This window comes from Astyanax mexicanus, chromosome 2 (genome assembly GCF_023375975.1).
Source record: "Astyanax mexicanus isolate ESR-SI-001 chromosome 2, AstMex3_surface, whole genome shotgun sequence".
Lineage (NCBI taxonomy): Eukaryota > Metazoa > Chordata > Actinopteri > Characiformes > Acestrorhamphidae > Astyanax > Astyanax mexicanus.
The window spans coordinates 21,247,501-21,272,496 of record NC_064409.1 but is presented as its reverse complement, the minus strand read 5'-3'; the positions used below and the strand labels follow the sequence as shown (position 1 = coordinate 21,272,496).

At 37.4% G+C, this 24,996-nt stretch overlaps 1 protein-coding gene across 2 annotated transcripts in view; it reads right to left on the bottom strand.

Moving 5' to 3' along the window:
• Nucleotides 1-24,340: 24,340 nt before the first annotated feature.
• gata3 (GATA binding protein 3) overlaps nucleotides 24,341-24,996 on the bottom strand; it is a 22,757-nt gene continuing 22,101 nt past the window's right edge. For both annotated transcript variants that reach the window (XM_007234986.4, XM_007234987.4), the window contains one exon: nucleotides 24,341-24,996. This exon is cut by the window's right edge and continues 1,270 nt beyond it. The gene's annotated coding sequence lies outside the window, so the exon portion shown is untranslated.

Sequence of the window (24,996 nt, the reverse complement as noted above, 5' to 3'; positions counted from 1 at the left end):
GTCGGTGAGAGAGAGAGAGAGTCGATGCTTATAGAGAGGTTGTGTTGAAAAGATGGTTTTGCTGGTATGACCAGAAGTTCAGTCTTTGAGAGATTTAATTGAAGGTGATGCTCCTTCATCCAAGAGGATATGTCAGAGAGACACGACGATATCTGTGCAGAGATTGAGTTATCTTCAGGTGAGAATGACAGGTATAGCTGGGTGTCATCAGCAAAGCAATGGTAGGAAAAGCCATGTGAGTGGATAACCTGACCAAGAGAGGCAGTGTATATTGAGAAGAGAAGGGGACCCAGTACCGAACCCTGGGGAACCCCAGTGGATAGGGAGTGGGCTGAGGACAGCTGTCCTTGCCACGAACGAGCGCCCAGTGAGGTATGATCTAAACCATGACAGCACATTGTCTGAGATCCCCATGTTTGAAAGTATAGTTAGGAGGAAGTCGTGGTTGACCGTGTCGAGTCCAGCAGAATGAGCACTGAGTCACTGGCCTGCAGCTCTAGCAGTTTTCAACGCTTCAGTCACAGACAACAGAGCCGTCTCGGTAGAGTGTCCTTTTTTGAATCCAGATTGGTTCTGGTCTAGTCTAAATCTGACTTGGAATTTAACCTTAAGATAAACCCAATTTAAAACTCAAGCCCAATCTAAATCTAACCATAATTTTAATTGTAACCTACTGAATCTCTAATCTTAGCTCTTATCAAGCCTAACCTAAATCTAAATCTACCTCTAATCTCAACCCTAACTGAAATCTATAACTTTAACCGAAATCTAAACCCTTTTAAATAACCTTGATTCAGAAGAAACAATGAATGAGCAGGTTTGCAGCAGATGAGCATAAAACAAAGAACTCACAGTTTAAAAAAAAAAGTTGTGTAATGCAGGATTACACCAAATATAGGTTCTGAATATCGCTTTCTAAGAATTTTTGATGAATTGCCCAGTCCCAATCTGAACCCATTCGCTCAGTTTATCAGTATATAAACCACTTAAGCAGGCCTGCTGAAGACCTCAGCTCGACGCCAGTATGGTTGTGCATTCTATAAAGCTAAATTTAGTGATCTATCCAATCAGAGAGATGACTTTGGACAGAGAACTCCACGGCGGGACATTACGGAACGCTCAGATAGCCCTGCTGTAGATACTATCGGCCAATTAGAGGAAGAATACATACGCAACCCATCTCCCTGCCATAGCCAGTGCCTCTTTCTGTCTTTCATAACAGGCAGATGGAGGGAGGGAGGAGGGGGGATGAGTGTGGACGAGAAAAGTTCCAGAGCTCTAGGATAATTCAATTTCGCTCTGCATTCATTGGAATTGCATTTTGCTATCAGTGTATCAGACTGGACAGGCGGAGAGTGCACTCGCTACTGAAGAGCTCTCACGAAATCCATACACACCCTCTTAGAAATACAGTACACACACACTCTTCATATGATTCTTATTTTCAGACATTTTGACTGGATATTTGTATTGTTCTGGTGTAATATGTGCTGGGATGTCAATATATACTTATACTTTACATAAACAAAAGTAAACAAAAGGGTGTTGAAAGTATTTTAACCATTTAAAACATAAAACCCTTCCTTGCACTTTAACCACATACGTTACTTAAGCATTTATAGTATATTTAGAATCTTAAACACTCATAGTAGATACTGAATCTGTCATGGCTAGACAGGAATCAGATACACACAAATAAAATACAGCGAGGATAAACATAAAATAAACGAGAATCAGTCCAAGGATCAAACATAGTGAGGCAATGTTGAAGGGCATGCAAAAATCACAGTCGAAAAGATAATCACAATTGTAACGAGAGAGCTAACACAGGCAAGAAAACAAAGTCTTTGTAAAAGTGGTGAACCATCAATACTCTGCAACGAGTGAGTGAAACGCAGGTGAAGATATAGTGGGTGAACCAGGTGATGTCAATATTCAGGTGATGAGCTTCTTGGTAGTGCCGTATGCAGTGTGCAGGAGTGATGTCAGTGTGAGGTGTATTCTGTCTATCGTAATCCAGTAGTTGGAGATTGCAGGTAGAGCTAAGTGTGGAAGAGACAGGAGAGCCTTCCGCACCAGACCTGACAGAATCATAGTAGTTACTGAGCCATTTTGTAGCAGATACTGAGTCATTCATAGTAGGTACTGAATCATTTGTAGCTGTTATAGAATTATTTACAGTAAGTACTGCGTCAATATTAGTAGAAACTGGGTCATGCATAGCAGCCACTGAATCTTTTCCAGAAGTTACTGAGTCATCAGTAGATACTGAAGCATTTTAACATAAACTGAAGAATTTAAAGCAGTTTCTTAAGCATTTATAGCAGTTACTAAAGCATTTATAGCAATTACTGAAGCATTTTACAGTTACTAAAGCATTTATAGCCATTATTAAAGCATTTTACAGTTACTGAAGCATTTAAAGAAGTTAATAAAGCATTTATAGCAATTACTGAAGCATTTATAGCAGTTACTAAAGCATTTATAGCAATTACTGAAGCATTTATAGTAGTTACTAAAGCATTTATAGCAATTACTGAAGCATTTATAGCAGTTTCTAAAGCAATTATAGCAATTACTGAAGCATTTACAGTAGTTACTAAAGCATTTATAGCAATTACTGAAGCATTTATAGTAGTTACTAAAGCATTTATAGCAATTACTGAAGCATTTATAGCAGTTTCTAAAGCAATTATAGCAATTACTGAAGCATTTACAGTAGTTACTAAAGCATTTATAGCAATTACTGAAGCATTTATAGAAGTTAATAAAGTATTTATAGCAATTACTGAAGCATTTATAGCAGTTACTAAAGCATTTATAGCAATTACTGAAGCATTTATAGTAGTTACTAAAGCATTTATAGCAATTACTGAAGCATTTATAGCAGTTTCTAAAGCAATTATAGCAATTACTGAAGCATTTACAGTAGTTACTAAAGCATTTATAGCAATTAATGAAGCATTTATAGCAGTTACTCAAGCATTTATAGCAATTACTGAAGCATTTATAGCTGTTACTAAAGAATTTTAACAATAACTGACTGATTTATAGCAATTTACTGAATTATTTGTTTTAGATATGGAATCATTTATAGCAATTACTGAACAATACAGTAATAATACAGCTCTGGAAAAAAAAAATAAAAGACCACCTCAGTTTCTGAATCAGTTTCTCTGATTTTGCTATTTATAGGTATATGTTTGAGTAAAATTACATTTTTTGTTTTATTTTATAAACTACGGACAACATTTCTCACAAATTCCAAATTCCAAATATTGTCATTTAGAGCATTTATTTACAGAAAATGAGAAATGGCTGAAATAACAAAAAAGATGCAGAGCTTTCAGACCTCAGATAATGCAATGAAAAGTTATCATAAAGTTTTAAGAGTTCAAAAAACAATATTTGGTGGAATAACCCTGGTTTCTAATCACAGTTTTCATGCATCTTGGCATGTTCTCCTCCACCAGTCTTACACACTGCTTTTGGATAACTTTATGCCACTCCTGGTGCAAACATTCAAGCAGATCAGATTGGTTTGATGGCTTGTGATCATATTTCTTCCTCTTGATTATATTCCAGATGTTTTCAATTTGGAAAAATCAAATAAACATTTTTAAGTGGTCTCTTATTATTTATTTATAATATATAACAATTCCTTTTAGTTTATACTAACTTTCTATAAATAATCCCAACTGAAGTGTTAAAGTTTTTAAATAAAAAAACTAAAAGAGCAGAAAGATCAGACACTAAGATTCAGTTTAGGATTAGGATTAGATTAGGGTTAAGATTATAGTTAGGCTTAGGATAAGGTTAAGGTGAGGGTTATTATGGTTAGATTGATTTCGGGTTGATATGGCCACAGTTAGGGTTAAATTTAATGTAGGAGTAGCATTACTTGGCTACTGTAATATGTACACACATGTGCACGCACACACACACACACACACACACACACACACACACACACACACACACACTAAAGTTCAGCAGTTCACTGGAAGCAGGGCAGAGTGAGGGATTTTCAGGTAAATGACAGGAATGACAGATGAGGGAGTGAATGATGAGGGAGGGGGAGGGGGTGTTCAGGCTTTTAGTAAGAAATAGACAGACAATGACTAATACAGCTAAGAGAGAGAGAGAGCAGAGAGACAAAGAATAAACATAACAAGAAAAAAGAGAGAAGAAAAGAGATATAATTGTAAAAAAAATGAGGGTGAAAGAAACAAAGACAGAACTGAGAAATACATTTATAAAAAAGAAAGATAATAGATCATGAAGGACAGAGTAATGGAAAAGATAGAAGAGATAGAGAGAAAAGAGACAGAGCGAGAGAAAGAGAAAGAGAAAATAGAGAGGTGAGAGGTTATGTTTGCACTGCTGAACTTAACGGACACAAAACCCGCAGGCAGAACTGTCTACTTCCTACTCATTTACATATCGCATTATCATAAACACTCTCTTCTACTCTTTTATCTCACCTCATCTCTTCTCTTCTCTTTAAATCTCTTAACTTCAAATCTCGTATCTTCTCTTCATTTCTCTTCTTATCTTTTCTCATCTCTACTGTCCTGTTCTCTTTATTTCTCATCCTGTCTTTTCTGTTGTGCTCTCTCCGTGCTCTCTATTATCCGCTCTTCTCCTAAGTTCTCATTTCTTACTCATATCTTACCTTGTATTTTTAAGTATTAACTTTAATTATCTTTTTTTCTCTTCTCTGTTTTTTGTTACTTTCTCTATACTAATTTATTTGGGTTTCTTTTGTTCTGTTCTCTTGTATTCTTCCAGATCCTCTTCTTTTTTTAGTGTTTTTTGTTCACATTGTTTTTCTCTTCTAATCAATTCTCTTCTTTGTTTTTTTTCTTCTTCTTATCTCTTCTTTTTCTCTGCTGTATGTCTTCTTACTATTATTACTATTGTATTTTCTCAGTCTTCTGTCTCACCTGAAGGGTGTTTATGAATTGATTGGACAGGTGTTGATGTTGGTTTCTCCTTTGGATTTACCTTTTGGCTTCTCCATTGCGGGAAAACACACACACACACACACACACACACATGCCCACTTTGTCACCTGCTGACAGGATCTTGGCGTGAGCGAGGGTTCAGTACGTGAGTGCTGGAGGAGAGGAGTTTGGCAGGCCTGCTTGTCTCTTCATCAGCTCAAAAGCATGTCCTAATACTTATTACAACACATTAAACCTGAGTGCCGAGCCTGCGCTGCCTGTGTTCTCACTTGATGGGCTGGAAGGGAATGTGTGTTTACCGCGCTGGGATTCGGCGGGATTGCTTCACACTGGAGGTGAATGGGAAAGTCGGCGCTTTAGAAAAACACTTAAAGCCTGGGGATGTTATGGATTATAGGTGGGAAGTTTCATTCTCTAACTCACTTTCAAAAACTGGATAATCAGCGAAAAATATATGAACAAAAGCATTGGGACTGCAGCTTACATGCTGTGGTGTTCTTAATGGTAGCTGTAATGTTTCTGGGTGGTTGTTACTTAGTTGTTTAGTGCTCACTAGGTGATTGCTAGGTGTCCTTAGTGGTTGCTGTGGTGTTCCAAGTGCTTGCAATGGAGTTTCTAAGTTGTTCTAAGTTGATTTTGTTGTTTCTACAGTATGTGGATACACTGTGGTACTCCAGGTAGTTATAATATAGTTCCTAAGCTGTTGGATACTTATTGAATATTTTTCAATAGCTGTAAGGTGGTTGCTAGGTGGTTGCTATGGTGTTCCTATGTGGTTGCTGTGGTGTTCCAAGTGCTTGCAATGGAGTTTCTAAGTTGTTCCTATATATTTGCTATGGTGTTGCTAGTTTGTTGCTTTAAAATTGTTTAGCGGGTGAAAGGATGCTGTGGTAAACCAGGCAGTTATAATATAGTTCTTAAGCTGTTGGATGCTTGTTAAATATTTTAGAGCCATGAGGTGGTTGCAAGGTGGTTGCCATCGTGTTCCTATGTGGCTGCTGTGGTATTCCTAGAGCTGTTTAATAGTTGTTAGGAGGTGGATTCTGCCGTTTCTACAGTATGTGGATACACTGTGGTACACCAGGTAGTGATAGTTACTAAGCTGTTGGATGCTTGTTGAATATTTAAGAACTGAGAGGTGGTTGCTAGGTGGTTGCCATGGGGTTCTTATGTGGTTGCTGTGGTATTCCAAGCGCTTGCATTGATTTTTTAAGTTATTCCTATACTGTATATTTGCTATGGTGTTGCTTGTAGTTTCTTTAAAATTGTTGGGTGACAGGTGGTTGTTGTGGTGCTGCTAGGTGACTGATATGGAGCTGTTTAGGGGTTGCTAGGAGGTTGCCTTGCCATTTTTAAAGTATTTGGATGCTGTGGTACTCCAGGTAGTTATAATATAGTTCCTAAGCTGTTGGATGCTTGTTGAATATTTTAGAGTTGTGAGGTGGTTGCTAGGAGGTTGCCATGGTGTTCCTATGTGGCTGCTGTGGTTTTCCTAGAGCTTTCTAATAGTTGCTAGAAGGTTGCATTGTCATTTCTACAGAATGTGGGTGCTGTGGTACTCTAGGTAGTTATAATATAGTTCCTAAGCTGCTGGATACTTGTTGAATATTTTTAGAACTGTGAGGTGGTTGCTAGGTGGTTACTATGGTGTTCTTATGTGGTTGCTGTGGTATTCCAAGTGCTTGCAATTGAGTTTTTAAGTTGTTCCCACATATCAGCTATGGTGTTGTTAGTTGCTTGTAGTAGCTTTAAATTGCTTAGTGGGTTACAGGTGGTTGCTGTGGCATTGCTAGGTGACTGATATAGAGTGGTTTATTGGTTGCTAGGAGGGTGCTATGCCATTTTTTTATTGTGGATGCTGTGGTACACCAGGTAGTAATAATATAGTTCTTAACTGTTGGATTCTTGTGGAATATTTTAGAGCTGTGATGCTGTTTCTACTGCCCAGGGAAGGCTTTCTTCTAGATTTTGGAACATTGCTGTGAGGGTTTGACTGAATCTAGTCACAAGAGATAGAGTGAGTGAAGTCAGGATGTTGGATGATCATCACTCCACCTAAAAAAAACAATTGGATGGAGCTCCATCATTCCAGAGAACACAGTTCCACTGCTCCACAGCTCGATGGGGGGATTTTTGTAGCTCCAAAGCTCAATGAGGGGATTCATACCTCTGTAGCCCACACCTGGCATTAGCCTTAGCATGGTGCTAATAGGTCCTAATCTATTGGCAATATTTCTCTACAGGTACTAGACAAGCTGTGTGTGTGCTTTTACAATCAGAAGTACAACATTTTTCTGTACAACTAACCAGTAAAAGCTGGAATTTCAGAAACGCCAGCCTCAGGACTTTTTAAACACCCTGTCAGGAAAGAATTGACATTTGTTCTCCTCTAAAGATTTACAGATTTTCACAAAAACTTTGTGAAAAACATGAACCCAGCACTAAGGAAAAGATAATGAGAGAAGTGTAAACAGTAGCAAGAGATGAACAATAGAGAGATCTGATGGATTTTGGATGGCTAAGATTATTGAGAAACATTTTGAAACTGATATACAACCAGAAATGTTCACTTCCTGAAGCGAAGCAGAATGGTGACATTGTTTAATTCATTCTCAATACCAGGTAGTTGCTAGGCAGCTGCTTTGTTTGCTTCTCTGGTATTTTCACGGTGGTTTCTATGGTGTTGCTTCTATGGTTGCTCTGGTGTTGGGATTCCAGGTGGTCACAATAATACTAGCTGGTTTCTTCTGATTTGTTTAGTGGTTAGTGGTGCTATTTGGGCCAAAAGTCCCAAAACTTTTTTTATTTATATATGGGTCTTGACCGACCATAAAACCAGTAGATCACTGGCTGGCCCAGTCACATTGTTAAACACCAACCGCTTGCGAGCATAATGCATTCGGCAAAAACATATCAACGCAAGAGTTGGTCTGTTGGTCTTTAGCCCATTGGTTATTTTCTTTACTGACACATGACTGGTCCAATCATATAATAAAACCTCTCCTCCCTTTGGCTCTGTATGCCAGTGTGCAGTGCAACATAGGATGAATGTTAGGTTCTTCTTAGATGGCAGGGAAATGCAACAAATATGCCAAAATCACAAATATGTTGACCACAGCATGGCCTTCATCAGCTCCTGTGGCTGATGACAGTAGTAATAGTGGGGACGCTAACAGTGAACAGGAACCTGCAGCAGAACCTGCAGTAACGGGACTACTTTCAGAACACTTTGTAAATAATGCTTTATAACGCTTTATAATACTGCCCACGTTTTAGGGGGTAAATTCCCTTTACTTACAGTGTTACTTCTCTGGATGAACCATTACATTCCAAATACCTACCGGGTGCTACAGGTACTTTAACTGTACGTATAAATAAATTACAACCAGGAACAAGAGTGTAGCAACTAGGTAACTTTCTAAAACGTACCTTATATTTTTCCAACACTTATGGTGTACCTTGTCTCTATGAATCAGTGTATGCAAAAGGATTATGGGTTCCTACTCGTACTTAAATGTAGGTACAAATACAGTACATGAAAACCTGTAATTTCCCTAAATTCCCTAAAATAATATATAATAATTTTACCATTTGTTTGTGGCAGTTATGAAGGCTTCATTCCAGTCACACTCTCATTACTAGAATCATTATTCTAATAATTTTAATATTAGAGTTTAAAAAAGAAGCTGAGAAATTGATTCTTGCTTTTAAAACTGTCAAAGGTGGAGCAGCTAAAAACAGTCAGGGTCAACCAGGAAGAAAAAGTTTAGTTTGTAATGTCAGGACTAAAATACAATATCATTTTTGTATCTTTAATAACACAATCAGGAATGCTGAGATTTTAAAGAAAATTTATTCATTAACACACAGAAACCACAAGCTTTTATATTAATGGTTAATAAATCCACAGCTCACCTGATATTTACTGTTCTTACTCTGTAAGTACACAGTACTTACCCTCTGAAACGCGGGCTGTATTATAAAGTGTTACCAATAATGCTAATAATTGAATAAATAGTCAAAAGCAACCCAACTGCTTGGTAAATCCGATAAAGTGGGAATACATCAATAAAATACTTTTGTCTAATATTCTATGGTTCTAAGTTAGGTTGTACTGTAAATTAGATGAAATAAGCTGTAAGCTGTATTGGGGTTACTGTGGTGTTACTTGTTGGTTTCTATTGAGTTCTATTATGATACATGATTGCTATGATATCACAGACAGGTACTTTAGTGTTTTTTAGTGCTTGCTATTGTAATACAGGGGGGTTGCTGTGGTATTGCTTTGGTATGGTAAGCAACTGCTTAGAACCTTCTATGCTCGTTGAGACAAATTCTATCTTTGTTCAACACAAATTATGAGGTTGGTTGTCTGTTGCTTAGTGGTTGTTACTTTAGTTTTCGAGGTGGTTGCTGTGGTGCCTCATGTAGTTGGTTGTTATGTTTTTTGGATCTGCTACAAGTGTATTTGAATCATCCTGCATCTTGCTCCCCATTCAATTTATTTAAAATAAATATTTAAACAATCTACTGCTTCATGGAAACAACTTTGCGACATGTAAACAGAATAATAAATACAGAATCAAAACATGTCTTTTTTTGTCGGTTGATGATTTTTCAACTTTTTTGCTCCATAGAAAACAATGTGAAGAAGTGTGCTTGAATTTGACGGTTTCAAAGACACATAAAGGTTTTGGTGTAATTTCTGTTTTTGTATGGTGACACCAGCATAATAAACAGCTTCTGATTGAAAACTGATACTAAAACTGTATGAACGAATTGAATCAGTGAATTAGTGAATCAGTGAATAATCAGCAGGGTTGTGAAAGCAGGGTAAATAAAATAATATTTGATTGACTCCACAGAGATAAGCAGAGACATTGATAACATCAGGGTAAATCATCTCTCATCCTCTCTCTACTCTCTCTAAGAAGTTTAATGTGTGTGTGTGTGTGTATTTGTGTATGTGTGTGTGTGTGTGTGTGTGTGTGTGTGTATGTCTGGCCTGAGCCCCCTTGGGAATGGCTGCCTGTGTTTGTGTAGAAGGCGGGGAGTCCACTGGAGCCTGTGTGTGTTTTTGTAGCGTTTGACTTTTTCCTGAGCTAATGCTGCCCTGATATGACCGCCTGAGAGAGAGAGAGAGAGAGAGAGAGAGAGAGGGAGAGATGGAGAATGCAATGAGTAGAGCGTTTAGATAAATTAAAGAAAGAAGAGAGAACAATAAAGTAGGAATAACAATAAAGCAGACATAAGTAGTTGATAAAAAAGATCGTGAGAGTAACAAAAGCTGCAGGAGAGAGGAAAAGTATAAAAGTATGACAAGTGAGAGAGGGAGCAAAATAGAAGAAGACTGGGTGAAGGTGAGAGAAAGAGGGAATGAGAGAGAGAGAGCGACTGATAGAGAGAGGAAGATTGTGAGAGATAGAGAAACAGAAAGTAAAGAAATGAGAAACAATAAGCAAGAGAAATGGAGCAATAGAGAAATGGAGATGTGTGAGATAGACTGAGGCAGGGATGGTGAAAGAGAAAAAAAAATTGAAGAGAGAGATAGAGAGAGAGAGTGCAATACAATGAGAATGAGTGTGAAAATAAGTAAGAGAGAGAGAGAGAGAGAGAGAGAGAAAGAAAGAAAGAGAGAGAGAGAAAACACGTGAGAAAGACTGTGGGTGAGAATAAGTAAAAGGGTAGGAGTGAGAAAGCAAAGGAATTAGTAAAGGAGAGAGGAAAAAGAGAAAGAGAGCGATTGAGAGAGAGTGAGAGACAGTAAGAGAGAGAGAGAGCTTTACTGGAATGTACTTCTGCAGTGTCTCTGTCTGGGACTCTGAATGGAAGTAGAACAGCACAGACTGAGCAATTTGTCATCATGTTAGCGACTAAATGCTACAGTCTGACTAGCATGGTTACGTTATTAACAACACTCGAGAGAGAGAGAGCATGTAAGAAAGAGAGAGGGAACACAAATATCTCCCAAGTTATTTTTGTCTTCACTGTTGTGATTGGCCCAAAATGATCAGAGAGCTTCTATTTATGGTTCTAGTCTTAAGTCTTCGTATTGGTCCCAGCTAAAGGCTAAATCTCCACTATGCCTTTAGGACCAGCCTTGACCATGCCATGCCTTTTTCAACAAGACAAAGCTAAACCACATGCTGTAAACAATACAAACTTACATCTGTAAAAAAAAAGAGGCTGCGGACGGGTCTGTTACATACCTTAAGACGTGTTTAAAGGTAGAATGGCACAAAATACCACCTGAAATATTTCATTTTGGTATTATATATTCTAAAATGTGTTTTACATGTGCTGAGATAGTAAATACATTACCGTCCTCATTTTTTTGGGAATGTGTTTCAGGGCTGAAGTGCAGGAATGGATGTAGTATATTAATAAATTAAATTAAGATGAGCATACAAAAAAACTAATCTAAGGTTTGAACTGTCTACAATCAAATTAAAGAGAAAGGAAAAGTAAGAAACACTGTATTTTGTCATTATTGTTTGCCTTTTCTATACTGTTCTAAATTTTCTGATTTGGATTTTTTTTTTTTATATTAACCAACTTAATCAGTACCTGTCTAGTTCTGAACAATTTTTCACCTCGCTAATCAGCTAATTTATTTGTTAGCCAATAAGTTTGAATTGGTATTACATAAAGAAAAAAGGAGAGAAATTAGTGAGAAAGGTTGTGGCTGAGAATATGTGAGAGAAAAAGATTGAGAAAGCAAAGGAATTAGAGTAAGAGTGTGGCTGTGAAGGGAGAGAGGAGAGTCAGAGAGAGACAGAGAGATAATGAAGCCAGTTAAAGTTATTTTAAGCTGTTTTTCGTAATATTAATCAACTTAATCAATACCTCTTCAATTCTGAAAAATGTTTCACCTCACTAATCCACTAATTTATTTGTTAGCCAATTAGTTTTTAGCAGTTATTTATGCACTGAAAAGTCCAATAAATAGACTTTGGTACTTAACAGTGTATTAGTGTGTTTTATTAGTGTGTATGTAAGTAAATGTGTGTGTGGAAAGACTCATTCTTTGCAAGGCTGGACCCTCCGCAGGCCTGCAGCTTCCCCACAAAGAGAAAGAGAGATGATAATCTGTTATCTGCGCTGTTGTGACAGCAGATTATGCTAAAGATTTACGATTGTTAAAAAGACAATGGGCAACACTGCATTTCTCAAGTGGCAAAAGGGTCTCACACACTGCTTAGAACCCCCCCCCCCCCCCCCCCCCAAAACAGATAGAGCACTGATAATGCTTAGTTTAGGGTGTAGGAACAACACTCAGAGTAACATCGGGTTCACATAGGGTTTTCTTTAAAGCTATGCATACATTACCACCTACATCTCCCACAACCGCTCAGTTTAAAAGGCCTGAACGTGTGCCTTCATGCACCTTCGCCTTATTAAAATACTTGGCAATAAATCTCCTGCCTCGGTTTGAGACGCTTCCAGAAGTTATTTAAAAGGCAAATAAATGATTTGGAAAGTTGAAATGATGAGTCGTGTAATTGTCATCAATTATACTTATTTTATGGGCTTTTGTTTTTTTGTTTTCAGCCTTTCTGCTATTTTCCCCCTCTGGAGATTACACAGAGTGTTTATACTGTCAGAAATTCAATTTAGATTTTATGGACTGAGGTAATATCTTTAATATATGGTGTTTAAATCACTTAAGTAAATCTCTCAACCCTGCAGGTCTCCTAAAGCTCTGCCAGACTGATCAATTACAACAACATTATATTATAAAAAAAATCTCATAAACTTAGATACCTGTATTTAAAGTGTGTTATACCTGCTGAAAAACAAATAATAATAATAAACCTGACCCCCGCAAAGTAAGTTGAATGGTTAAATGGTTGCTAAAGGCAATCAGTATAACTAAGCTTGACCATGACTAGCAGCACCAAGCTGATTGACCACCATCATTAATCTGGACAAAAAGCATGACCAATTTAGACCCAATCAAGTAATGGATTTTAGGACAATTTACGTAGTGGTTAGAACTGAACACAGTCAGGATCCGGGCTCAGAACATATAATGTGGTGGTTAGAACCAGTCATAGACCAGCCATAGGGGGTGCCTCAGAATTAATAATGTGGTACTTAGATCTACTCGCAGTCAGGGGGAGTTGTCACATCAAATAATGTTTTTGATGATATTATACTCAGTGTAGGGGATCAGAACATACAATGAGATTATTAGATCCAATCTTAGTCACGGCTCAGAACAAAGACTGTGATGATTAGATCCAGTCACAGTCAGGGTGAGGGCTCAGAAGAAAAACATGGTGATTACAAGCAATCACAGTGAAGGTGAGGGGTCAGAACAAATAACGTACTGATAAGAACCAATCACAGTCAGGATGAGGGCTCAGAACAAATACTGTGCTGATAAGAACCAATCACAGTCAGGGTGAGAGCTCAGAACAAATACTGTGCTAATAAGAACCAATCACAGTCAGGGTGAGGGCTCAGAAGAAATATTGTACTGATTAGATCTAATTCTAGTCAGGGTGAGAGCTCAGAACAAATATTGTGGTGATTAGATCCAATCGCAGTCAGGGGTGAGAGCTCAGAACAAATATTGTGGTGATTAGATCCAATTCTAGTCAGGGTGAGGGCTCAGAACATATAATGTGGTGATAAGAACTAATCACAGCCTGAGACTCAGAACAAATAATGTGGCGATAAAAATCAATTAGAACAATCACAGTCAGGGTGAGGGCTCATGATAAATAATGTAGTGATTAGAAGCAAACAGTCATGATGAGGGCTCAAAACCAATAATAAGGTGATTTAACCACTTATATTCAGGGTAAAGACTCAGTCAAGGTGAGGGCCCTGAACAAATAATGTGAAGATTAGAACCAGTCCCAGTCACGTTGAAGACTAAGAACAAATAACATGGTGATAGGAACCAATCACAGTCAGGGTGAGGGCTCAGAACAAATGCTGTTTTTGGTAAGAACCAATCAAAGTCAGGATGAGGGTTAGAACAAATAATATTTTTAACTGATTATGATTGGTTTTATTTAGCAAATCGCTTGTTCTAAGACCTAAGGTTCTATTGATGTTAAATGATTATTTTTGAGAGTTCTGCCCATCCTTATGATACTGGATGGCGCTCCATCATATTGGAGAATAGCTCTACAGCCTGTGCTTGGCACTGATCATGGTGGCTTAAGGAACTTGTTGAGGTACTTACTGGGATTGGATCTAATCACAACATCATTTATGTTGAGACCCCCTCCTTATTACGATTGGTTCTAATCATCAGATCATTTGTTCTAAGACTTTCGCCTTCTGGTTTAAATCGAATCATTTGTTTTCACATCTTCTCCTGACTGACATTGGCTCTAATAACCACTTTATTTAATTTGATAATTTGAAGTCCTCAACCCTGACTGTGATCGGCTTCAATCATCACATCTGTTCTGACACTTTAACTTGACTGTGATTCTGATCACCACATTATTTGTTCTGAGGAACACAGTGACAGTTGCTTGTATTGGTGTGGTATTCATGGGCTGGGACTGAGGTTGTACAGAATGTAGTTAGGTAACTCAAAAGGACCAATAGTGGGGTTTCGCTGGTCGGTTGGGTCGGTGCGCACATGCAGGAGTTTAAAATAGTTATATGCTGGTGGTTTGATTGAGACCCACATGACATACCTGGTGTGGCCCACAGAGAAACCACTGACACGGTTAACATTAGCTCTACATGAAGTTTGTAAGGTGTAGGGTCTACACTGAACCTCGCCTGTTTTCTGTTTACACCACAGTGTGAATAGACTGGGAGTTATTGTTTCAAACAGTGTTTTACAATGTGTTTAAATGAGTGGTGTAGGGGTTTGTTTTGATGTTTTTTTAAGTCTATTTTGATGTTAGAAACAATGTGTTTAACAGTGGTGTCAAAGTACTCGAAGCGTTTATTTGAATAAATGTGGAGATATCCACTTTTTAATTAGGATTTTTCTCAAAAAAAAGTTGACACACGTTCTTAGGAAAATATTGGTGAATAAAGTCCATTGGGTTTTTGACATTTCGTAAGTTTATGACCTGTATAGTAATAATATTAGGGACATTTTTTGTCCTTGAAAGTATAAACATTTAGTGTTTATTTTGTAATAAAAATGAGTAAGTTATTAGTTGCTACCAGACTTTTGGACTGTACAGTGTTTACAGTATATGCTCAACTGATGTTATTTTACACTTGCTTACACTTTTTCATTTGCTTGTAACCCACAACAAATTAGCTTACAACAAAACCAGACATTACAAAAAAAAACATTCTCAAATTTCATTGGAATTTAATGTAAAAAAAATAATAATTAAAAGTCAATTAAAGGCATTGGTCCTTTTGTAATAAAGGTTTGACACAATATAAGATCAACTGCCATAAAAAAACACAAAGAATGGCTAAAACTGAGGGTTTATGTGACATTTGCCACAATTCCTATCTTTACATTGAACCTTTTTCAAGTTATTTGTACTTACTTGTTGCCATTTTTTAATTATTTACATTAAAAGCATACTTTTTCAGTATATAGGCTACAATATTTACCATTTTGATTATTGTTTATGATTTATTAGACACAGAATTTGTGTCCATCATATAGTGCTGAAAACTATTTAGGTTATATTAAATTAGCTTTATATAACTCATGTATATACATTTCATTATTTTGGGTGATAAATATGACTAAACCTCTCATTTGCTTATTGGGTCTTCCATGTTTACAGTCACATGTCAAGCTTTGTAATGTCTTGTTCTTTCCGTGTTGTTATGTTTTATTTCTTTTCAGTTCACTAAACTGGGTTGTTTTATTGTTTTAATCACTTTTTAAAAATGTTTTTGCCTATACTATGAATGAGAGCCTTAACCCTTTTAGACCTGAATTATCTCCGGAGATGGAAAAAGTTAAGAATGCTGTTTTCTGTCTGTAATGCACAGAAAAGAAAATGCTAACATTCTACTATAAATGCAGCAAAAAAAAAAAACAAGTGTCTAAAAAAATATATTTTTAAAATATTTCCATTGTATTGGATTTCATATTAATCTTTTTATTTCATAATATATCCATAACCAGTAAAAAAAAAGATTAAAACTGTTCTAAATCACTTTAAATTAGTAAAAAATTAACTGTTCCTTTGCCTCAATGGCTCTAATAGTAATACTGTTTTTCCAGTGCAGTGGGCGGGTGCAAGTTACGGTTTTATTGGTTTAGAAACTTGTTTATTGGCTGGTTCATGGTCTATTCTGATGAACAGCAACTTTTAAATAGTGTTATGTGTAACAAAGTAAACTAATTTAAAATAAAGAAAATACATCATGTCCATTGTATTGGATGCAGGGCCTGAAGGGGTTAAAGTAAAGGTTCTATTGATGTCAGATGATTAGATTTAGAGTTTAGCTCATCCTTAAGATTCTGGATGGAGCTCCATCACTTTGGAGAACAGTTCTATAGCCTATGTTTAGAACTGAGCATGGTGGCTTGAGGAACTTGTTAAGTTGCTGCAATTTGAAACTGGGGAAGAACCTTTTAAAGTTGCTATTGATGCTTTGGTGTACCAATAGGAAAGGTTTATAGAAAAAATTAATGTTTTTCAAAGCACCTTAAAAGGTTCTTCCACTGATACCACTGAAACAGCCTTTTGTTTCAAAACATTTAGACGTAAATTGCATAAAACAGCTGTGAATCTTGAAGAAAAAAGAACATGTGATAGAGCCTAAACGAAAAGACTCTGCCTCCTTTATCCCACCAGCTAACTATGATTTTTGGCAAGCCTTCATATGCACGTCATATTTATAAATATTGCCAGGGCAGTGACTCATGGGACGTGAATTTCGCCATCCATAACAATAACGCTTCTTTCCTCGATGTAATGAGGAACCCAAACAGCTCCTAATGGCTGCCGCTCAAAAGCTTTCAGGTCACTTAGCACATTAAGGAATCTTCCTTACTTGATTTGGCTGTTTGAACTAACTTCCCTTTCAGGCTTCCACTCGCAGTCCATTTGCCAGGGCGCTCACCAACTTCCCGTTGTTTATTAATGGTCTAGTCTGAGCTTTTTTAACAGACGCTTAGATGCTATATGTATAGCCTTACAGTCTGTAAGGAACAGAGTACAGTATGGGTCCATTTTCTTTTTCTAAAGTAAACTGATGTGAGTGTACCCTCAAGAGCTTGGAGTTTGACCCCAATTTACCGGTGTAAAATTGTTCTGAAAGGTTTAACAGTACAGTCACAAGCATAAACTTGGCCTAAACTTTATGGCCTAAACTTTATGGCCGAGCTTTTGTCAGTGACTGTAGAAAAGCATGGAGAGCTCAAAGACTCTCAAAAGTGAAGCTACCAAAAAGGTGGAGCCTTTGCTGATGGATGGTTGCAATATGAACATCTAGCTCCACCCATGTCCATATGTTTCAATGACAAAACAGCCCCACCCATTTTCCCATTTTCCATCCCATTTGTCCCCACTGTCTTTTCATCTCCAGTGTTCAACAACTCCAACCTTTAGTTTCCTCTAGGATAATACTGGAACATTTTTATTCCCCCCATAAATTACTTTTAAAACCTTATTTTGCTTTATTATAAGAAAGACTCTTGGAGATTGGCTGCCTTGGCTAAAAGAGATTTGTAGATGCATGAAATAGAAAAATAGAACCTTCTTCCTGTATAATCTCTCTATCTCTGCTCCAGACAGGTCAGACCAATAGCAGAGAGAGATTTAGTGTTTTGTGGTTCATTTTGGTGCAATTGCATTTTTCCCAAAACAGAACTAAAACCGCACCTAAATTTAAGCCCAAGCCCAAGCTAAACCTAACAAAATCCAAGGAATGTCAAACCAAGTCCAATTGAAACCTAACAAAACCCAAGGTGATGTCCAAACCAAACTTAACCAAGCCCAAATGCAGTCCAAGCAAAACCCAAGCCCAAGCCAAACCTAAAAAAATCCAAGCGAGGCCAAACCAAGTCCAATCCCCAAAACCCAAGGTCATGTCTAAACCAAACCAAACCAAGCCCAAACCCAGGCCAAGCAAACCCCAAGCCCAAGACCAAGACCAACTATGATGTACAAAGCATCCTTCGTTTGTCTTTTGACTGTATCTGATGTTCCCACTGCTGTTAAATCCAATCCATATCACATCTGTCAAAATCTGTATACTCATTCATTTCATAACACTGTATATGAACCATCAGAACTGGTGTAGAGTTAAATGTCTTTCTATTATCTTACATTAAAGTTCAGGTTTGTGTTCTCCTGTGAACTTGTGGAAGTCTGAGAAGCACGTTTTGCTTATGACAGTGATGATATGGTGTTTAGTGTTGGGTCTGGAAGGCTGAGCTGTGCTGTGCATGTGTTGATATATCTGCGTGACCTGTGTGTGTTAATGCAGGCAAGAAACCGGGTTTATTTCCCAGCCTCTGCTCAGCTCTGCTGCTACTGCCGCCACTGCCGTCGTCTCTCAGCCCTCCGGTCAGGATTTTATTTTCTGCATCAGTTTTTCGATGAATCTTTTTTGGACGCTCTGGCCTGGGGCCTGTTTGCTCTCTCTCTCTCTCTCTCTCTCTCTCTCTCGTACACACTCGCTCACTTCTCATCTCTGTATGTATACGAGTTTGTGTTTTTGTACATTTTCAGCAATAATGTTCTGTCTGACTTTGAAGTTTGGACGCCCTTGTCCAATTGACACATTTTGTATTTTATTTTAATTGAGTAGTTGTAGTAAACACAGCATCTGCAGCTAATTAAACATAAACCCAATATTTTTAACCTGTATTTTCACAACATAAATACTAACAGAACTCTAAACCATCATCGTGCAAAAGTTTGGACACCCTAAACATTGCAAATTCGCAAATTTCTTTGGATTGGTATGACTTGCCATGTCCCTAAACACAGCAGTACACAGTACAATAGATAGATAGATGTATTGATGGATTCATGGATGGATGGATGGATGGATGGATGGATGGATGGATGGATAGATAGATAGATAGATAGATAGATAGATAGATAGATAGATAGATAGATAGATAGATAGATAGATAGATAGATAGATAGATAGATAGATAGATAGATAGATAGATAGATAGATGCACTATTCCAACAAGACAATGCTCTCTGCAGGAACTCTGTGAGAATATTGGAGCTGCATGGGATGGATAAACATTATGAACCTCTACCTCTGAATGTGTTGGTAAATTAACATTGCTTATATAGATAATTAGACATACTTCACTGAATATAAGAATGTATTCATGTAAGAAGATTTCTAAACATAGCATCATACATAAAAACAAATATATCTGTGTATATAATGGTCTGTGTGTGTGTGTGTGTGTAAAGACAGTTGGCAGTGCTGTGGTCTGGAAACAGTTCCCCATTCTTCACTAAATCGAATGGTTCTCGACAAGCAAGTCCACCCCAGGCAAACACACCAAAGCCACAGCTTCGTCCCCAAAGCAAAGCGAAGTGTGTGTCATACACACAACACTCATAGTGCTACTTCACAAGTGACACCGCCATGCACTTTGTACATGGCAGAGTTTCTCTTAGCTTCCTTTATTATATTTTTGAGTGCGATCAAACCAGTTTAAGGCAGCGCATTGAATAAACAACTCTTTTTTCCTCTCTTTGGCTCGTCCTGTGGTTAATTGAACCGTTCTCCCACGTAGCGAGTGTTTTATAATCAAACCCAAGGCCCCCAGGCAGGCTTGTTGTTACGACCCATAAAAGTTAGTGGACTGAAGACTATGGCCACTTGCAATGGAACAGCCTGCAGTGACCCACCGACCTCACAATGATCCACTGATCAAAGTCACCGAAGAAGAAAAGGCTTCCTCTTCGTGTTCTACACGTTTTAGCTTAGCTTTAGGTTAGTTATTGAAGCCACGGCTTCGCTGTATTGCTGGTAATGGCCATTCCTTTAGAGTTACTGTGTCAAATGGCTGTCTTGAATAGGCCATACGTCCTCTTTTTCCCAGACCTCTTTTTGGGGTGTGACAAATGTGTCCAAGTGGCATACCTAAACTGTGTAAAATGTCGGAATTTTGCATTAAATTCATGTCAGTTTGCTTCTACAGTTACCACACATTCTGTGGACCTGTAGACCAATAGATTTAATCAATTCCATTGGTCTACAGGTACCCTTCTCCACCTAACATCAGCCCTTTTTATCCACAACTAGTGACTAGGGTTAGGTATTCTGTAGATTTAGTCCGTTTAGGTTTGGTTTCACATTGCAGTTTAGTGATCAAGTGCACTAAAGAACTAAAATAACATCCTGTCATCATCTTCTACGTGGGTGGATTCTCCCTATACTTAACACAGATTGAATTGTAGACAGGAATGTTAGACAGTCAGATGTTACTGAGTTGCCTTTCAGGTGCTGTGGCAAATTCTGTCCTATCAATTTCATTTTATTTTTGTTCATAAATACATTGTTTTTACAGTAGACAGTTACAGTAGATACATTAGATGTTGGCTAATGGGTAATGATAACCTAGTTTCAACTTCCTGTAATTTATCTAAATTGGTCAAATTGCAAATGAACTGGATTTGGTCCAGATTGTGGTTAACAGCATCTGTTACACCTTGGTCCTCTGTAGGGCTGAGCAATTCACAAAAAATACAATTTGAAAATCTTATTTTTATTAATCACAATCAAGATAAAATATCAAATTAATCACAATACTAATTTGAGGTTATATCACCTTCTTCTCAAAGAGCAAAAACATGGCAGGCATTCAAACCAGTTCTTAAAGGATGATACCACTTTTCAAACAAAACAATGTGAAGTCTTAGGTTTAAGATAAAAAAATGGAAATGTTGATAAAGCAGTAATATGTGAGAAGTGTTGTTACATTGAGTGAGGTTTACCATCTCGATTTTACCCTGCCAAAACAAAGTCTGGTCAACTCAAGCAGCTCAAGCTGGTTAAACTGGTTAAGCTGGATAAGTCAGTTTACCAGCATGGCTCTTGACCAGTAAAGGATATGTTCTTGTTGGAGTTTGAGGTTTGAGCTGGTCTAGAAACATTAGCAACCTGTCAGACCAAGCTAGACAATTAGCATGGCCAAGCATGACCAAAACCAAATGCAAAATCCATACGATATGCATAGGGTATGCTTTTTTCTAAATGTCCAGCATATCCTCCACATTTACCGTCAAAAAGACCAACTTTAACATACCTGAAACCAGCTACAGCAGGGTACTTACTTAACCAATACCTACTTAAATCAATTTCGGCCATAGATACAAGAATATTACCACTGTCACCTGACTCAATTTAATGCACACAGTCAGAAAACAATACAGTCAGCTAACTATAACAAACACGTTAGTTTTGAAAACAGTTGAAGGAATTAGTGTGTTAGCTCATGGTTAGCATGTCAGTCTTTTAGAACAAAGCTACGGTTAACCTGTCTACATAAATAGCATCATCAAAAAAAAAGCTGCTAGGTTGGTTTTGCTTTTTTTTTTTACCCAGGTAGCAAGTGTTCACACTCTGCAGCGTGAATGAACGTCTCAGACAATTGACAACACTTGTTCTTAGAAAGTGGCTGCTGTGTGTCACCATACCACCGTATTTAATTAGGTTAATGTAGGAAATGTTGTCATGCTAGTGTTGGTATTGCACAGATCCAGGACTCTGTGGAGTCTGTGGGTTCAATTCTTTCTCTTGTACCTTTAAGCAGTGTGTTTTTTTTTCCCTCGGTCTGGATGGGTTTGCTCACACATTCTAGAAAAATCTAATTGGATAAGCTAAATTGGTCCCACTTTATAATAAGTGTCCCTACGTACTATGTAGTTACATGGTAACAATCCATGTAACTACAGAGGTACAGGTTATGTAATTACACATGTGTATTAAGGTTAATTTTAGACTTGTGTAATTACACATGTGTATTAAGGTTAATTTTAGACTTGTGTAATTACACATGTGTACCAGGGTGAGTGTATTTACACATGTAATAGAGCAAGTGTACTTACACATGTGTAGCAATGTGTGTGTACTTACACTTGTGTAATAGTGTGTGTGATAATTTGAGTATAAACTTATCCAACAGCTATTGTCAAGTATGTAATTAGGGCTGATTGAGTACACACACGTTGTTACACATGTGTAAGTACACTTGCTCTACTACATGTGTAAGTACACTCCCCCGGTACACATGTGTACTTACACAAGTCAAAATTAACCTTAATACACATGCGCAATTACATAACCTGTACCTCTGTAGTTAATCTGTAACACTGTGTACTTCATCAGTAGTTACACTGTAGTTACATGGATTGTTACCGTGTAACTACATAGTACTTAGGGACACTTATTATAAAGTGGGACCGCTAAATTTACTGACTTTCAGCGGATCTTTTAGCAGATTTTTGAGTCTTGAAGTGCTACAAATGCAGTTGTTGTTATTGCATCCCATAATATAATTGTATTTTATCCACTAACATTGCTGGAGAAGGTGAACTTAATTACCTCTAACGAAAGTCAATATAGCAATATTTTATTATATTTTTTATCATTTTGGAACATCTTTCTATTATTCTGTTATTTCATATGTATTACATTGCAATGTTCCTGTAAATACTTAGCTTCATCTGTAGTAGAAACATATACTACAGTATGTTTTTAGTATATTGTCAAAATCATCTCCAAAACAGCAACTTTACAGGAGAAATAAAAAAACCTTCTAAACTTTCAATGGAAGTCAATGTAAAAAGAGTTAATTTCAGGTAATTGTGAAGAATTTCTATTGGTCCTTTCATCAAGAATTTTGGCACAGTGTAAGGGGCAGGATGTCTGTTCAAATTATGTAATAAACTAAAAATCGACAAAAATAAAATAATTGTTTTTCATAGGACAGCGACGATATAATCTATATAATAGCTTAGATACCTCAAACCACAATAGTAAACTCTGCAAAGCATTTAGGTGCCTCTTTCTGGGAAGCTGTTAACTTGTGTTTGATGTCCTTATCCTGTGCAACAGCGGTAACTCTAGGTCTTTCCTTTCTGGGGCAGTCCTGATGAGTGCCATTTTCATCATAATATTTTTTGATGGTCTTTGTGACTGCATTTCAGGATACTTTCAAAGGTCCTGAAATATTTCAGATTCACAGACCTTTGTTTCTTAAAGTTTATTTTTTCATTTTCTACTTTATTTAGTTAAGCGGTTGTTGATATGTATATTGATACATTGAGATATTACTATACATTAGAACATTACTCGATTAGAGCTATTCACTGTTTACCTACCCTACCTTTTGACAACTTTACAACTGATGCTCACAAACACATTAAGAGAACAAGAAATTCAAGTAATTAACTCTTGACAAATTCAGCCCAGCTGTTAACTGAAGTGAGAAAATCCAACCAAGATGTGCAGAGCTGTCATCTTAGCAAGAAGTGCGACTTATTTAAAAGAAAATAATGTACTTTTGACTGTTACTCTCTTTATAGGTATATGCAAACACTGTTGTTTTATTCTATAAACTATGGACAACATTTGTCCCAAATTCAAAAAAAAAATATTGTCATTTAGAGCATTTATTGGCAGAAAATAAGAAACGGCTGAAATAAAAAAAATATGCAGAGCTTTCAAACCTCAAATAATGCAAATAAAACAAGCTCATATTCATAAAGTTTTAAGAGGCCAGCAATTAATAATTGTTTGAATAATCCTGGTTTTTAATTGTTTAACAATTTTCATGCATCTTAGCATGTTCTCCTCCACCAGTCTTACACACTGCTTTTGGATAACTTTATGCCACTCCTGGTGCAAAAATTCAAGCAGCTCAGCTTGGTTTGATGGCTTGTGATCACCTGTATTTCTCTTGATTATATTCTAGAGGTTTTCAATTCGAGCTTTACTGCATCAACGGTCAAAATAACATTATAAGACTTTTGAAAATCGACTTTAATGCCGAACCTTTATCGAAGTCTGTTAATGCTGGGATTCCAACCCACAGCCCGTTCCAATGTGCTTTAATGATCAGCCTTCAGTAGTTTTCTGAAGTCCCTCTTCCACAGTGATACAGTGAGGGTGTGGTGGTGCAGCTAGCTGAGTTGTACTGTGGATGTTTGGGAGTGTGTGAGCAGCGCTCTGTGGTCTCACTTTTATTTCAGTACTTCCTGTTAGCATGTGGCCAGGCAGCTTCAGTGAATCTAGAGGAGAAGCCTGAAGGGCCCTGAGGCCTCGTGAGAGATATCACACGTTCTGTAGTAGTGGCGAAGCCACAACACATTCAGACTCAGACTCTCACATTCACACACTCACTCACACACACACACACACACACATATACACATATACTTCGAGACGTCAAGACCAAATAAAGAGCAGAGCATGGCGACGGCGTATGATGTTCAACAGAGATTAAACTAGTTTATTATTTTCAAAGAGGGAAAAAAATTACGCAACAAAAAAGCAAGTCTGTTGTTTTTTTTTTTACACTAGTGATTATTAAATTTGTACAACCATTCAGTCTGCATTACATAAAGAAATAATTCTACATCTTTGTTTCTTTCGTATTTTTGGTACTCTGAATTATACATACAAATAACAAATACAGGAACTTTTTTTTCACAATGCATATAACCTGGGCCGGAAGAAAAGTCTTTCAGGTGAACAGAGGTGTTCAGTGTATGTACTGTTTGTGTGTGTGTGTACTCTGTGTGTGTGTGTATACGTCAGTAAGTCAGTGTATGTGTATACATGTGTGTATTTCTGTGTGTGTGTGTGTGTGTGTGTGTGTGTGTGTGTGTGTGTGTTTGTGTGTATGTGCTGTATGTGTGCTTATATAAGTGTGTGTTTGTGTGTATGTGCGTGTGTGTGTGTGTGTGTGTATGTGTTGGTATGTATTGGAGCGCGAACACAAACCAATTGCCCAAGACCTATAACACATCCAAAAGAGTAGCTGGTGGTCTGAGAAAGACCCTCGGACCACCTTTAGCATTAATGCATTACACACTGTTTCTAACAGGCATCCCACCACAGCCTGCACTGCTTCCTGAAC